General features: G+C 34.4%; 1 protein-coding gene across 1 annotated transcript in view; it reads left to right on the plus strand.

Moving 5' to 3' along the window:
* The first annotated feature begins 584 nt into the window (after nt 1–584).
* LOC123526490 (uncharacterized) overlaps nt 585–12,358 on the plus strand; it is a 47,123-nt gene continuing 35,349 nt past the window's right edge. Inside the window, exon 1 of the mRNA XM_053522998.1 lies at nt 585–1,102. The gene's annotated coding sequence lies outside the window, so the exon portion shown is untranslated. The remainder of the gene's footprint in view (nt 1,103–12,358) is intronic.

Below are 12,358 nucleotides of genomic sequence, written 5' to 3' on the forward strand. Positions count from 1 at the left end.
CATTTCTAGTTAATTTTCGCAAATGTGTACTTATCAATGCAATCTTTGACAACCTTAATTAAGAGTTTTTATATTCATATGTTCCCTAAGACAAGATATTTTCATTAAATTAATACTTAATATGCTAAAACGCTATCTTGGTCGGGCAACCAAATTTTATAAATGCTTCCAGTGCACGGTATAGAGTTCTGTTGAAAGTATCCTGCAAACTGCTATCTCGTGTCTGTCCGGTACACAAAATGACACATCAGCTGCCGAACGTATTACTTCTTTGATTGAGTGTGATTCAAATATCTTGTTATTTTAGGTCTTTGCTTATGTCAAGTGCAATACTTCATCAAACATACGTATCATCAATATTAAATACTTTGCTTCTACTTTTGTAATAATGAAATAAAATACACATAATTGCCTTGATAAAGATGACGGTATCACCATTCGTAATTATATTAGCCTTCCGTCCGTAAGTTTCCGGTGGTTTCCGTACAATCGGAATCGCCTATTTCCGTGGTTTAGACCGGGCCGGGCCGGGCCGGGTTTTATTAATAACCCTGTCGTAGTAACCGAAAAATACCGAGTTCGAATCCGGTTGGCGGAACCTTTTTTCCTGCACGATATTTTTTTTATTCAACTATATAGTTATCTTGATTTTCTAGTGCATCACGAATTATGCGTACAGAATAAATTGTGTAGAAAACGTTCGTTATTTCACTCCAAATAAAATTGCTAAAATGGCTATGAACACGTTTTTAACTTGAAATGCCATGTTCTAGAACAACGTTTTGCCTGAACCAGTTTTCTCGTCGTGTTATCAAACCATGGAATGAATTACCACAGTATGTTGTAGATGCTAAAACTGTAATTGACTTCAAAATAAGATTAGATAAGCACTGGCAGGGAGAAACTCCATACAAATTAAGACACTAAAACACTGGGCTGTAAATTGATTTTACAGCGATAATGACAATATAATTAGATCTGTCACCATTTTAATGAATAAACTGTGAAGAAACAAATTGAGCCGTACAGCAGCAATTCCATAAGAAGAGGGGCTTAAAAAGGGTTTTACACCCTTCCACCAGAGCCCAGAATCATCCTACAGGTAACTGTTACAGTAACGAGCATTTGGAGAATAACGAGAAAGTAATATCTATTCTAAAACACAAGAGACTGACGGTGAGACAGGCATATGTTGCATTAACATTTGATATACTTAAAGTTTATACTATAATAACTGATTGATGATGAAAAAAAACTTACAGAAAGAAACATATAAAAACAATATTTTTCCAAATCAAGGAAGCAAATGTAACTGGTCTTTCAAACAATATTTTTGCTACAAAAAATTACATAAAATATACATCGCCTACCACTGGTTTCGAACTTACATTGCCTGCGTGACAAGTAACCAACACATCCACTGGACTATACCTTACTTAGAATTTCTGATACGATAAGAACATATTTCTATCTATTATAGGTATACATCCGTTTGGGGATATACCGTGGTTATTTATAGTTTGTTGACAAAATGACGTCACTGTCAAAAATTGTCGGTGGATTAGTAGGAGAGATCGTGTTTGTATACAAATCCGGTGTATTTTCTATTTTTAGAACTGATAAGACAGTGATCGGGTGGGCAGAAGCCGATCGTCCATGTTTTTTGTAAACAGTGATGTTTTTCTAACGGTCTAAACTTTCTTAAAACACAAATTACATAAATAATTTTTTGATCAATGGAAAGGTTATAAAACAAGCAATTTATTGATTACTTTTAATTGTTATTTCGAAATAAAATGGATTAATTATGAACGCTTAACTTACACTGTTTTTCTAAAGGTTGTGAAAATCACTACGCCGCTTTTAAAATTATATGTCATTTAAAACGGTTATTATTTGAAAAAAGATATTTGGATACAAAAATATGAAGATTGTTAGTATTTCAAGTCTTTTTGAATTTTGAAAATCCATAAATGAGCAAAAAAGTTGTTAAAAATTAAAAATTCTGATTCAATACGCAAACGGTGTTAAAAACATTTGTTTTGCCAACCACCAGATAAACAGATGTTAACGCGTGACGTCACGGCGATCTCTCCTATAACAAACTATCGGTAAATAAACATGCTGATTTAAAGATAAATGCAAATACAACTGTATATCATTTTAGAAAATGCAAGAATAGAAGAAACATTAATCGGTTTGTTAATGCTGATGTTCAGTGTAGTAGTATTCGGGGGCAGCACGAAAAACCCAAATCTACCCAAATCTTACCCAAATCTACCCAAATCTTACCTAAATCTACCCAAATCCTGATAGGAATGATCAAATCTTCGTAGATTATGAATATTTATAATATATTTCAACATAAATATATCATTTTGATGTATTATAATGATAATTAACTAGAAAAATCGGCATTGAATTGAAATCGCTCAATATTTGTAAATATCACGGTCAAGTATTCTTACATAGGTGCTGTACGTAAGAAGAATCGACTGTGATATTTACAAATTTCCCCATTTGGAAATCTATTTTCTTAATTTCATTTACTTCAAAACTATAGGGAAAAAATGAAAAGAAAATCTTTATCATTATTGATGAATTATATTAACGCTTTACTGTTAGCACTGTTTGGGATGATAAGCACAACGAGAGATAACATTCATTTTAAGGATTTTAATTTTCTGTAATTCATGTCGTGAAACATGAGATTTTGGACTATTTTTATATCAACATACATATATTGATGAATTTTGTGCGGTGACATCGAATAATGGCGGCATCCATAACGTTTTCGGTGGCAGCGCCTGTGAATTTAATTGGGAGAGATGTTTTTGAATGAATAACAATATTATTCTCAGTATCAGAAAGGGACAGGAAATGTTAGTTCCCGCTTTTGATTTTTTTTGGACCCCAAAAGAGACTGGAATAGCCCTTCCGCAGACACAATATCCGTCATGGAATGCACGTGATTCTTTCCCGCCAAAATGCTAATAACGTGTCCACAACGTAATTGTTTTCACAAGCGTGCACAAGCAATCTCATTTCAAATTTATCGTAAGTATCCTCGGATGTAAAACAAGGGAATTGCTGTCTTGATCATGCTTTAAATTTCATTGAGAGCGTTGATGGTCACCGAAAGAATTATGTCAATCTAGATGTCATCGTGCCACCGACTATTTTCTGTATTTCGCACTTTAGTAGATGTCTATAAAAATGATTTTTTCATTTTCCCGCCATGCACGTGGCGTTTACAATGCATTTAAGCAGCATGCCTCCAGATTTGGCTAAAAAAATCTTCCTTTCAAATAGAAGTTTTGGTCATATCATGAACATTAGAATAAGAATCTTTGTTTCTAAAAATTCCAAATCAAGAAAAAAGACGACCGCGTCGGGAATCAAACTTGGAAATTGCACGTGTCTGTTTTAAAATTGCACATCAACATCTACAGAGAAAACACATTTTAATAAGAATATACCGTCTTGCAAATGATACACATATTACTGAAAAGACTAAACTTGGTAACATATTTTTCACTAAATTGATAAAAGTTGATAATTTTTCCTCAGAAGATATTAACACTATACCAACTTACTAAAGATACACATATTTCATTGGATGTCTGACATATAATTTTGATCATAATATATGCGACTATGCACGAGAAAATGATTTAGCTGTATTTCGTGTAATTACGCGAAACATTATTTTTACTGAAAAAGCAGTGTTTCTTTTTTTTTTCAATATATATAAACACTATACTGAGCAAATATTTTATTTGAAAGTCAGTATATTTTTTGGAGCACGGGAAGTTTGATTTGGTTTTCCGACTAGCTTTTTTTTTCCATTCTTTATCCGAGACAACACACCCCTATTAAAGATGTTCTACTGTAGTAAGATTTTGGCATTTTGCTATCAGTCTAATACTTATTTTATGGAAATTCTTGTTATACGTGTCTGTCGGGCAAGAGTGTAGTTCCATTTTGGCGGGAAAGAATCACGTGCATTCCATGATGGATATTGTGTCTGCGGAAGGGCTACTCCAGTCTCTTTTGGGGTCCAAAAATAAATCAAAAGCGGGAACTAATATTTCCTGTTCCTTTCTGATCCTGAGAATAATATTGTTATTCATTCAAAAACATCTCTCCCAATTAAATTCATAGGCGCTGCAACCGAAAACGTGATGGATGCCGCCATTTTTATTCGACGTAACCGCACAAAATTCATCAATATATGGTATGTTTTGTAATAAAATAGCTTAGAATATCACGTTTCACGACTTGAATTACAGGAAATTTAAATCCTGAACTCCTGAAAATGAATCGATGGGTCAGTGCAACACGGTCGTAACTCATTTTTTGAAAACTTTACAGGAGAAGCAAAAAATATTTTTGTATTCAAATGATGTATTGAAAAACAATACAATCTATATTATTTTTATCAAATAACAATAAAAACTACTATACTATGGGAAAAAATGTCAAAAAAATGTTCACTGAGGAGTTATTTGAAAGTTTTCCAGTTACGACCATGTTGCGCTGAAATGTGTGGAAATTTTGTCAAAAACTTAGTGCAACAAGGTCGTAACTAAATGATAACAAAGAATTTATTGGAGATAATTCATAACATAGATGTTTATTCAAAAGACTATTAATTCAATATTTTTAAGCGTATCCATTTATCTTTTTCTGTACTTTCATTGACTTGTTTTACTCGCAAAATGTCAAAAAATCATATATGTAGAAATAAAAATGTACTACTATAAAAACACATTTTGAATTATTTAAAAGTATTTTACAGTAAAAAGACAATAAGAGCTTGACTTGGTTCAAGATATTTGCATTTTACTGAATGTAGGCACTGAGAGTTTTAGTATTCAATGTTGTTTCAGTATTATACAGTAAATGGACATTATAAGAGCTTGACAAAGGTACTTGAATATTTTACTGAATTAAGGCACCGGGAGCCTTTATGGTCAAACTTATTTCATTATTTTACAGTAATTGGACAATAGAAGCTTGACTGGTTCAAAATATGTACATATTGTACTGAATATACGCTGTGAGAGCTTTCATGGTCAAAGTTATTTCAGTATTTTACAGTAAATGGACTTTGGGCCAATTCATTTCTCTCAACCCGGGACACGCCAGTCACGTGGGCGGCAAAATTTTGCCGGTTTATTAATACAATGAACGTATTGGCGCACGCCAGCCACAACAAGAGCTGCAAAACAAAATAATTTATTTCCAATTTATTATGATTTTGTTTTGCGTCCTTTTCCAAATAAGTTAGCAAATAATTCTTGCAGCATGTTTCTACATTTACTGGTACTAACCCAAATTTTCAAATGTTTACTCGATTTTGTATCGAGAAAATATATGATTTGCCAGTTAGTCTATCTAGCAAGACCGGCGCACATCGGCGTACGCCGAATAGACCTGGGCAGTGCCGACAAGCCAAACGAATGCCTAGCTGGCTGTATGTGGCAAAACGGCATACGCCGCAAAAGTGAAACAAATTGACCTAATAAGTGCTGACTGGTCCAAGGTACTTGAATATTTTACAGTATGTAGACACTGAGTGTCTTTAAAGTACAAGATATTTTCATATTTTATAGAATATAGGCATTATGAGCCTTTAAGATCTAAGGTATTTGAATATGTCTGTGTTTAGTTATTAGATTTTCATCAAGAAATATGCACTGGTTCTATAACATAAATAATGCATGAAACAGAAGCACAATACTATTCTGCAAAAGAACATGTGCATGCTTCTTGATACAAGTCTAAAAGTCTTTTTATTACATAACAAGAGCTGTCGGAGGACAGCAACGCTCGACTATTTAACAGCCTTGTCGCTTGAATGAATAAGAAAGTCGAAAAAGGGGCATAATTTAGTAAAAAAGTAAAATAGGGTTATGGAACCTGCATAGTGCTTATCAGCTCATGACAGTGAACTAGTGTGTGAAGTTTCAATCCTTTCCCATTAGTGGATACTGAGATACCAGCTTACATACAAAAACTTAACCAAAAATTTCTATGTTGAAAAAGGGGCATAATTTTGTAAAAAAGCAAAATAAAGTTATGGGACCTGCTTTAGGCATGTCAGATCATGACAGTGAACAAGTGTGTGAAGTTTCAATCCATTCCCATTAGTGAGTACTGAGATACCAGCTTACATACAAAACCTTAACCAAAAAATTCTAAGTCGAAAAAGGGGCATAATTTTGTAAAAAAGCAAAATAGAGTTATGGAACCTGTGCAATGTAAGTCAGTTTATCACAGTAAATAAGTGTGTGAAGTTTCAATCCATTCCCACAAGTGGTTACTGAGATACCAGCTTACATACAAAACCTTAACCAAAAATTTCTAAGTCAAAAAAGGGGCATAATTTTGTAAAAAAGCAAAACAGAGTTATGGAACCTGTGCAGTGTAAGTCAGTTTATCACAGTGAATAAGTGTGTGAAGTTTCAATCCATTCCCACAAGTGGTTGCTGAGATACCAGCTTACATACAAAAACTTAACCAAATCGGGACGCGGACGCCGACGCCGACGCATGGGCGAGTCCAATAGCTCTACTATTCTATGAATAGTCAAGCTAAAAATCTACACTTAAACAATTATCAGTGGTATAAATTTGCTCCTTAGCCGAGTTAGACTGAAAATGTTATAATTAAAGAACATGATAAACACAACAACACAGTCACAATCATGAAACTAACATCAAAAATGATGCCATACACCTGATGTAAAATTTAAATGTCAGTATGGTCTGTTCCTGGAAAATTTTGTAATATAATATATGAAATGACAGCCTCTGAAGCATACTTTTTGTCTAAATTTTCTGATATTAAGAGGGTCCCTACCTCCTGTTAGGTTGGTCAGGGGAGTCTCCCTCTGGAATATTGGCATCAAATGGAAGCCTCTAGTGCCTTTTTGGGTCACAACTTTGAGGTACATGATGGGATAACTCCCTCTTGTTAAGGGGGTCAGGTGCAGTGCTGCAGTGGAAGATGGGAAGAACCACTGTTTTGCAAATTAAAAGCCTTGTGCGGTCCATAGTTTAACATCGACGAATTGCGGTAGTCTACATAGCAAGTATAAGAATAAACATTTTGCAGCCTGTAAAAGCACAGACAATAACTTCAAAACAATTTTGTTTTAAAGTACGATGAATCTTGATACAGAGTTGCAAAATAATGAGCAATTAATCAAACACAGCGATGGAAATATATTATCAAATAACATCAACATCTTTTTCCCAAATGTTTGTTAAGATACTCGGATACAGGTCAGACAGAGTCATTTATCAAACAAACCAAGGCAAACCTTTCAATTCCTGACCGATGGGCTTCTCTTGTGTACTTCATGTCTATTTTAAAAAGTAACAAAACTTAGTCTCAAATATATCTCGAAAATTAAAATTTTATGAATTCATATGCTGACTCGAAGTGAAAGCTTGTTGCATTTAACTGCATAGCAGATACGCGAACGGAAAGACGTAGGTACATGAGGGGGCATACACCCACCACCCCACACCCAATCCACCATTTCGACTCCCTTAGGTGGCGGCTCGGGGTCTTCTCCTTGATCCAAATTCATATATGACAAGTTGTGTATAATCAGCCATTTAGAAAATGTTAACTTTGTCAATGTTCAAATGTTTTCAAATAGTACACAAAACTGTGAAAAGGGGAGTTTATTTCAAAGAACAAACTCGTCCTTGGAAGTGGATCTGTAAATTTCACCGCTGACTTTTTCACCAGACAAGTTTTGAGAGTAAAGAATGAGAAGCCCAGAAATATTCTTAAAAAAGACAGCTTGATCCTGTGATTATAGACAAGCTCCTAGACTATGGTATATAACTTTTTACATTTTTATGAATGAATGTAGTGAACTAAGCCAGTCTATATCCTATGTCCAATATCATATAGTCTAGTACAACCCAAAAATGCACAACACTAATTTTAAGGTTGTTATCAATCAATGCCAAGAATTGACCTCAGCCTAACTGATATAAATAAGTGGCTTACTGCCACATGTTTTGCGACTCATTGGTAGCTGGGATTTACAGCTGCAGGGGTCAGTTGAGTTGACATTTGTGTCAGAAATGAATTTAATATCTCTTTAAATTTGAAAGATCATATTTCCAATGGTCTGTCATAAAACGGACATAATGAATTAAATTGTACCAATAAAGGCCTGGAGTAGAAAAGATGTGTTGGCCACCCCCGAACTGGTACTTTTACGATATCTGACATCGAACGTAAAAAGACAGATATAATATAGTGGTATCACCTCTTGCAACATTAACCCTTAGCCTGCTAAATTTCTAAAATGGACTGGTCCATCATTTAATTTGGGCAATATCATTTATTATTCCAAGGGGTGTTCACTGAAAATTTGCTGACTGAATAGCGAACAGTGCAGACCATGATCAGCCTGCACGGATGTGCAGGCTGATCTTGGTCTGCACTGGTCGCAAAGGCAGAATAACTTGCCGCCAGCAAGCTAAAGGTTAATGAATGTCCAGGTTTAGAAGCTGAATAAATGCATATTTAACCCTTACCCTGCTAAATTTCTATCATGAACGTGTCCATCTTAGTACTATCAACTGTTAAAAGGAGTGCTTACCAAAAGGATACTGACTGAATGGCGAACAGTGCAGATCATGATCAGACTGCACAGATGTGCAGGCTGATCATGAACTACACTGGTGGCAAAGGCAGAATCAATCGTGTCCCGCATGATAAGGGTTATGTGTTGTATTTGAAGGACAATGAAACATAAGTACTACAGGCACATTTATAAATATGCAATCTTGCTCTTAAAATTGTGACATTTTGCTTTGGACAGAATACTTTCATTTTTTTTCCTATCTTGTATTCTGTTAGTTATAAGGTATTTGGCTTTTCTGAATCTAATGCAGGTGTCACATTCATCGGAGGAATTTTCAGTTCTAAAAATCTGTATGTAAGTACATGAAGGCACATTACATTACATTTATATCCAAATATTTACATTTGCTCTATTCTTTTCCGTTGAAAATTATGACGTTCATTTCGTATGAACAGCAAAAAGAAAGGCGCTAAAAATACGTCATCGCTGCTTAGTGATAACCGACCGCTGTTTTGACGACGTCCGCATATAGTCAGGAAGAACGTTCATTAGATGACGTCGCAGTTATTCCGTGTGTTGAACAGAATGGCCAGGAAGCTGATTTTAATGTTAAATGCCACAAAATACGTGCAATTTATAATATTATCTTGTTTACAGGTGGAAAGGAAATATAATGTAAATATAAGAAATGAAACTATTTTTTTCGGTGTTCATGCGAAATGAACGACAGAATAGGGCCGGCAAATTAAACATGAACGCAATTCATGTTTAATTTGCCGATCATTTTTGTCGTTCATTTCGCATGAACACAGAAAAAAATCATTTCATTTCTTAAATAGATTTTTCTGTAGAGACATAGAACATTCTTAGTTAGAAACACATGTAAGCTTATAATTCTTGTAAGTTCTTTATGTGTGCAAATTCCGCATGCTACATACTATATTGTTCAGTTGACTTCAGTTACTACTTTACAAATCCAGAAAAAAACAACATACATATATAATTTGGAGTAAAGATTAACATAGCCAAATGTTTTAAAAAAAAATTAATTGATTTGTGAAAAATATAAATGTTACATAGAGACATTTGGTTTGAAAATATTGTATGGTATTGTAAGGGTAATTCTACATAATATGAAATTAGGCGCTGCCTATCTGACGGGAAAACCAAGTCATACAGAATCTTATTTCTGCATTATTTTTCTTTTTGGTATTTTCAGTTAGACAGTAAGACTGACGGTTTTGCTCTTCAGCCTTTTATTTTGAAAATTATGAACAAAGGCAAATGTTTTTAAATTTTTGGAATTATAAATGAACAAGATCAAATCATTTCTTCTTATGTGTCAAGACTAGACTGACGACGGAAAAATCGCTGGGTGCACAGAATCTAGTCCCAAAATGCACCAGAGGCCACTAGTCCAGTATGATCAGTCGGCGCTAACGGCCCCAACGATCATGCCTTTGCTGTCAATTCGTTTCTCTACTACAATTTTCTGAATCCGGGAATGCAAAGTTCCTTTTCAGTTCATGTACACGTAACAAATAATTTTGAAAATACACATTAATCCTGTGTAAAGTCACATTCAACCTCATCAGCGCATTTAGATTATGTGGGTGCAACATCAAGTCAGACGTGACAGTATTTATACTTAATAGCAAACTTATAAAAAATATTTTAAAACTTATCTATGTGAAAGAGAAAATGGACATCACAATTAATAAAAAAACCAGTGTGAATTTATAGTTGCTATCTAAATGGCAGAGTTCTCTTGATAAACCAACAGTGCCCCATAAAAATAAAAGAAGTTGTGTTATTATTAATGGCAATACATGGTATTACAGATTATTTTTATGAAGATTGATGTTCTATTAAGTTATTAACGCAATGTCAATTGTTTGCATTAATGATAATCCATAATTCCTGACTGTAATATCAGTTTGTTATGGTTCTTAGACTACAATAAAATTAAAACTCAATTTGGCATTTTTTTTATTCTATTAAAAAATATAAGATTCTCTTACTGGTTGTAGGTGCAGATGGGAATATCCGGCCTCGAGGGAAACTGTCTAGTTCCGGTTTTGTTTTATCAGTTGCAGCGTAATGTTATGATTTTTTGATAAAATAACCTTTTTTGAATCGAGAAATGTACTATCAGGAACAAAGAGGAACTGTCAAGGTATTGGATTTTTATTCAGTATTATGAAACAAAATATAACTTACTACATAAATCTTCTACAAAAATGTAATTCGTTTTACGTAATTTACAGCACGAGAGTCATCTTACACCCTGGGATTAAGATGAATTTTCCAGCACTGGTAAAAATACCGGAAATCCCCGTCTGGTATGCAAGAAAAAGAAATACATCTTCTACAGCACAAGATGAGGAGAATTAATTATAACTAAAATATTTCTGTTATACGGTTAATCCAGGAAGGTCTTATACTACGTATCAGTTGTTCCAGGTTCAATCATATTAGTTATGATCATGGAAACCAGTTAAATAGAAATTTGTCTCTTTTCGGCTGGATATTAGAAAAAAGTGATATAAATTTTTAATGTAGATATCTAATGTAAACTTTTGAACTTATATAAACCTGTTATTCTAAACACAGACTATTGCGATTCTTTTAAATGCCATTTATATTGTCAATTGACATCTTTTAGGACAAATTTTGTCCCACTAATTAGCTAGCCATTACAGAAAAATGGATTCCATCCAAACAGTCAACTATAAGAGATCACCTTCCATGGGTCAATCAGGACATTAAAAAACTAATCAGAAGGAGGAACAGAGCTTTTAAAAAGGTTAAGAAAACTAGCTCATCTTCTGATCGAAAGAAATTTCTAGACTTAAAGCATCTAGTGCGGAAAAAGGTCAAAGAGGCTTATAGCCAGTATCTTGAGCACATCCTAAACTTGAACAACACTGATGCCTCACTCCCAAATAAACCAAATACTAAGAAACTGTACTCGCTCATTAAACACTCGGACAGGAATCTTCCTCTATCCCTCCCCTTACGTATGAAAATAAACTCCATCTGGATGATCAAGCTAAGGCAACAGTACTGAACAAACAGTTTCAGTCTGTTTTTAGCCCCAAATCACCACTAAACCTCGCCTCGCTCAGCAAAATGAAACTAACTCCAGATGGTAATTCAGTCCCTACTATGCCATATATTAGGATAGGCACAAATGGTATTGAGAAACTTCTCAGCAACCTGAACCCCCATAAGACCAGTGGTCCTGACAAAATCAAGCCTATAATACTTAAAACACACTCTTTAGAACTATCCCCCATCCTTGAGGTCATATTCCAGAAATCCCTGGAGGACGGATCACTTCCATTCCAGTGGAAATCCGCATAATGTTGCCCCCATTTTAAAAAAAGGTGATAGGTCAAATCCAGTAAATTATAGGCCAATTTCATTAACATGTGTCCTATGCAAAGTTCTTGAACACATTGTTTCCTCATCTATTGTTAAGCACTTCACCAACCATGGTATTCTGTATGACCTACAGCATGGATGTAGGGAAAAAAGGTCATGCGTTACTCACTTAGTTATGTTAGTAAATGATCTGGTCACTTCAGTCTACAATAAGAAACAAGTAGATCTTATACTACTAGATTTTAGTAAGGATTTCGACAAGGTTAGCCATGAGAAAGTCCCTCTAAAAATGCACGAATATGGAGTCAGAGGTAACACACTAAGATGGGTCAAAGGCTTCTTAGATAATAG

Source organism: Mercenaria mercenaria, chromosome 14 (assembly GCF_021730395.1).
Source record: "Mercenaria mercenaria strain notata chromosome 14, MADL_Memer_1, whole genome shotgun sequence".
Taxonomy (NCBI): domain Eukaryota; kingdom Metazoa; phylum Mollusca; class Bivalvia; order Venerida; family Veneridae; genus Mercenaria; species Mercenaria mercenaria.